General features: G+C 30.3%; 1 pseudogene; it reads right to left on the bottom strand.

Annotated features, from left to right (window-relative positions):
• Positions 1–376: 376 nt before the first annotated feature.
• Positions 377–4,275, bottom strand: LOC129297420 (lysine-specific demethylase JMJ32-like; annotated as a pseudogene).
• Positions 4,276–5,985: the final 1,710 nt, after the last annotated feature.

Here is a 5,985-nt window from a genome sequence, read left to right as displayed (position 1 = left end):
TATAACTTATCAAAGTGCATCTTGATTGAATCAGTTATAACTAAACTCAGCATTTGTATTTTGAAATATAATTGTCACATCATTTTAGAAAAATTATATGTAAAGAGTCCAAAAATAAAGTTAATTTATAGTAGGCCTAACTTTAAATTTTTTAAGCTTTTTTATGTTACATTTAAACCAATTCAATTTTTAAAAAATTATTTTAATTTTTAACTTAATAGCAACTCAATTTTGATTCGGCCTATCTCAATCCTAAAAATGATTTGTTAATAATATGGTTCTGTTTTCAATGAAAACTTTTCATATCATTGACAACCACATCCAATTCCTGCATCACTGAATATAATCTTGGAGATGCAAGAGTCCAAACCAAAACTACATCTCATCGTAAAAATTAAATAAAATAAAAATACGTCTACAAAATTGTATGACCTTGTTGGATTTGGATACAATGTTTCATCAACTCGCCTATTATAAACATAATACTCCTTTCAAAATTGAGAAAAGAAACTGTTGACCATCTCGCCATTCGAAGTCCAAAAAGAAAATGAACAGGGGTCTTGTCTTATGCATTATCTGATTCCTCAAGCAAATTCTCACTTGACGTTGAATTTAGAGCAGATCGGTAATGAAGAGATTGTAAGAAATTGAAATAAGCGTACTTAATGTCAAATTGCATATCATACCCTGCAAAAAGAAATATAATAATGCATCAGACCTTTTTATAAACACTGGATAGATAATAAGAAATCCATCGAGAGAATATCTTATCCTTACAATAGTTCACAGCAATAGTGCATCCTCTACCATCTGGACTCTGCCTCACATGATGGAACCACATACTGGGCCTGCATCAAGATCATCATATCAGCATCAGCCTGCTCATTCATTATGATATAACAACAAATCTTATCCCATTAGATAGGGTCACTCGCTCTTTCTTAATGATGCATATATGGAACATCTGCTTAACAAATGGCATAATTCTCAGCTCTGATGATGGATTACATCGTTCACTTCAACAATTTAACAATCTACAAAGCAAAGAATCCAAGTTCGGTGCGAGCTTTAATAGAAATTTTTACGTTGGTGTTGAAGCCTAATAGGAAGATACTTGACTTGTGCTTAGTCTTGCCATGCCTACTCATTCCTTCAACCTTTTTTTTTTTTTTGTTTGGCAATGGCACTATCAATTTAATAAATGAAATAACACACAAGATCTCAGGTTTATGTTTGTATGAATGCAGAAAATGCCTGTAGGAGAACTATCTCTAATTGGATCTGGCAATGCTCAAATCCGACCCAGTCGAATAGCTATATAAAAAAAAAATTCAAAAATAAACTAACAAAAAGGTGAAATGCATGAATTGCTAGGAAGCTAACATGGATTTGGGAACTGACTCTAGGCAAGCGCAAGCACACAAGAATAACTTGTAGTTTTAAAGGATAGGTGATTCAGCTACACCAATTAAATGCAAACTTCAACTGAGTAATAACATCATAATGAACATTCCTAAGATTAAAATCCGGAAGCCACTCGTGTCATGAGTGTATCATGTCAATACTCCACTTCAGAATCCAATTCTTGATTTAAAGCGACACTAAATTATCAACTCATAATAGGACCAGGAATACATTTCTACAGTCCTGGAACCTAGAAGAAAAATTTAAGAATGAAAGTTGTCCACATTTATTAGGCCTTCACATGATAAGACTTTTTCAGAAATTCCTTGTGCAATGATGCAGTGAAAAATGTTTCTTCCACAAAACCATTAATTACACATTGAAAAAACTAAAATGCCTTGTATTTTTAAAGGGAGGGAGTAATAAAAAATGTATTATTAGAAGTTAGCGGATCATGGAGTGGCATATAAACTAAGGGTGCACTTTGCATTGGTGCATTTTCTACATATATCATGCAGATTCCATGACTAAGGCTTAGCTGATATAAGAACACAGTTTTAATACCAAAGAACAAAGCATATATAGCTAAAAAATAGGAGATTAAAACACAACAGAAGCTTACAAGTAGAGAATCTCGCCAGCCTTGACTGTGCATTGTAATGGCTCAGGGCCATTGAAATACAATGGGAACTTGGACATTTCATTATCCTTGGTCTCTGGAGAAGGATAAGGATTCACACTGCACCAAGGTACATATCTTGTTGGCTTCTGAAGTTCTAAAGTGAACTCTCCAGAATCCTACGAGCCATAACAATAACAGCAGCAACACTATTAAAAAAGAAGAGTTATTCAAATTTCAAAACATAGTTAATCAATGAAAAGAAACATGTATGATATGCATACCCAAGAATATCTATAATGAGAAGCGGGGTTATTCTCGAATGTTACAAGCGGTGGAACATCAGTTGGGGGCAAGAGCATAAAATGCTTCTCCCCAGTGACCACAGCATAGAGATTCTCGTAGTGATCCTTATGAAACGAAGTCTGAGAGTGCTGATTACCAATCCAGAGATTCACAGCTTCAGGAACGCAACCAAGCGCCTCGTAGCCCATGGAATGTGGGGATCGCAATCGTCAGCCAGAGCGAATACTCAGCCCGAAAACAATCGTTCTGCTGCTGCGCGTAGGCAACAAATCTCATCTTCGAAGAGCAATCTCGACCCCCAGAAGAGTCAGTGAAAGAGCTTTACTAAAAGGATGCGCTCAACGTGTGCAGAGGCAAAGCAGAGCGAGGGGGTGAATCAGTGGTTTCGGTTTCGGAGGAAGAGAACAAATGGGCGACTGCATCGGCGCGTCCATTGGGAGTAAGGTGGAGGGAGACGGTGGAGGAAGAAAGAGCGCGCGTGAGATAGGAGTGGTCAGTCCAACAAGAAAGGGCAGCCAGAGGTTAATGGCGTTGGAAATGATGCAGGGCTTGTTAGGAGAGACGAAGTCTCTGAGGAATTGAAGTGGGGACGGAGGGGATTCGAGCCTCTCAACTCCGCAAGAGTTTTCCAAGCTCAGATCCTCACTTCGTTACAAGGACTCAATCTCCTTCATGTAAAAATGAACTCACAAAAACCTCAAAAATCTTGAGCCCTTGCCAGTAATCAGCTGTGTTAATTGCCGTGTTTCAAGCTTTGGTTGGTGCTGGTGTACTGCGCAAAATCGCTCGTCGTCGAGGTCAAATTTTTTTTTGTGTGGTTTAATTTGCTATTCCGGCCGACGAAGACATTATGGGAAAATTACATGGTCAAAGGGCATTGCCCCACCTTAACTAAGGGTATCTTATACCCTAAATTGTTATATGATAAAATTTTTTAATTTAATTTTAAAAAATGATGCATTTAATATTATGCTATTAAAAAAAATTAAATTTAATTATTAGTTAATCTAAAAAGTCATGAAAAGGATAAAAAAGTTATAGAAAGTGATCAATCAAATTACAAATAAGCACCCACAAAAAAATTAATATTGATTAAATTTCTGAAATAATGTTGGGTCAAATTTATACTTTTGCCTTTTACATAAATAAGAAATAAGATTTGTATAATTATTTATATATAATTTAAGAAACTTAATGATATTAATTTTTTATAGGATATTATATATAATTTCATGGGCTCTTTTTCTGTTATTTTTGAAGAAATTTCCTGCAATTTTAAAATCGTATTTGGATAAGATGTCAATACATCTTTTTCAAAAATTAAAAAATTATACCACATAAAGATTTAAAATATAAGGTTACTCATAAGCAAATAGTTGTGGAATAGAAATGCCCTTTAATCCCTTTATTTATATATATAAAATATAGATATATATATATATAATACTTAGAGTGTATAGATGTTCTTGGAAAAACTTGATTTTGAGTTTATAATTCATTGATTTTGATAAACAATAAAGATATTGGATATATGTTTATAAAATCATAATTTTAATATTCAAAATTGATTATTATTGACATCCAAAAAGGTAAAAAAATGTCCTGTGAAATGGTAAAATCACACTGCGGTCCAAGATCTCAACTAAGGGGAAGCAACAAATAAATCTCAACCAAATAAACAAATGACACAAAAGTATCATAAAATGGAATAATATTCAAAATTTCTAAGAACTTGTCATATATTTTGTAATATTATGCTGTTACTTTTTATAAAATAATAGAAATGTAGTTGTTAAAATGCAAAGTAAAGTTGTTAATGTCTAATCTGGAGTTCTTACTCATTAAAATGAAATTGTTAGTTTAGTTATACCATAAAAAGTAGGCTTCATATCTTGATAATTTTGACTTAGTGATTAACGACTCTAGTTTAAGTATTACCAATACATTTAGTCATAATTTCATTTTAATTATACATTAATTGTGCTTCTTATATTAACAATTTTATCTTCATATTTAACAACTTCAATTTAGATTTTAACAACTCCATTTTCTATTATTTTATGTAGGGTCAAAAATATAATTTTACAAAAAAAATTATGTCAAAAGTCTCATCAAAATAATTATCCTATTTTATGGTACTCTTTTGTTTTTTTTTTTTTCCTGATTTAAATGAGATTTATTTGTGATCTCCCTTATGACAAAAGTAGAAAAAAAATTCCTCTACAGCTCATGCACTATTGCACTAATCACTGCATTGGCGATATGAGGAACAATGTTGGGAAGGGTGGCCCAAGATAGGGCTTGAATTCACGCCTCTCCTCGTTCTCCAAATTAAACTATTCATAATTTTAATTATATAATACAAATATTACTTTAAAATATCGATTTTACGGATTAAAAACTCGTGAATAACAACTTGGTTATGTAAATTGAGAGCTATGGGTATAGCCCATAAAAATCCACAATTCACTATTAAAAAATATGAATGAGAGAGAGAATTTAGTAAAAGATCATCTATCTCTCTTTAAAATATTAAATTAGTAAAGAAATGAGTGAGTCATGTTAATTTCATAATTCGATTTAAAATTAATAAGAAAAAATAATGAAAAATTGTCAAGCCCTCTCTAAAATAAAATAGTTAGTAAAAAATAGTGAGGAATTGTTAATCTCTCTTTAAAATAATATAATTGACGAGAAAAATAGCGATAAGCATATTGGCTTATGAGGAGATTATAAAGTTTCAAAGTTTCATGAAACAATTCATTGTTTTGCTCTATTAAGAAGTAGATCTTGTCTCTTAGTTCTGAAGTTTTTTGAAGAGAATAATATTTTAATATAAATTGCTCATACATCTTCATTAGAATTAGTAATTCGAGTAGGCTTGAGTTATTTGGATAGACTTAAAGTATCATACTTCTTTTAAAAAGTCCATATAATCAAGCCTGACTCTAATATCTTCGGGCTTCAAGTTTATTCGGACCAGCTCTAATACCCAAAACTTTTTAAAAATATTTTTTTTTATTTTTTAAACTAATTTTAATTTTTAAATAATTTTATTGAGCATAAAATATTATTTTAAATTTAAATAATAAAACAATAAATAATAAATTATCAACTTTGTTTGTACTTAAATAGCTCTGTTATTATTTTGTTACATTATGAGTAATTTATTCATGAATATTACCTTTATTTATAAATTAATATCTTAGTTGTTTAAATATTGTTCTTATCATCGTCAAATATAAATATTATATATATTTTAATTAATTATATTTTTTAATTATGATCAAGTTGATTCCAATTCAATCACAATTAGACTATTAACTTAAAATTATTATCCTGATTAATTTAAAGTTTTTAATGACTTTTAGGTAAACTGTATTTTTTGTTTTCAAATTGTGAAAAAATAGTCATTATTATATTATATAAAAAAATTATTTAATTATGAATAAAATATTATTTTTTTAAAATTATATTTTTAACTTTTTAAATTATTTAACCCTTACATACAAATAGTTTTTACTTCTCACTCTAGTTTATTTTTAATTTTTAACCAAATCTTGCATAAATGATAATCAAATAATTATTCAAAAATATTTTATTTATTATGTTTATTTAGTATTAGAGCTGAAAATTCGTACATGCCCAAAATTTAT

This window comes from Prosopis cineraria, unplaced genomic scaffold, assembly GCF_029017545.1.
Source record: "Prosopis cineraria cultivar Desert tree isolate PC_DT_omini unplaced genomic scaffold, ASM2901754v1 PC520, whole genome shotgun sequence".
Classification (NCBI taxonomy): Eukaryota; Viridiplantae; Streptophyta; class Magnoliopsida; order Fabales; family Fabaceae; genus Prosopis; species Prosopis cineraria.
The sequence above is the reverse complement of the archived record's forward strand: the minus strand, read 5'-3'. Positions and strand labels throughout refer to the sequence as shown.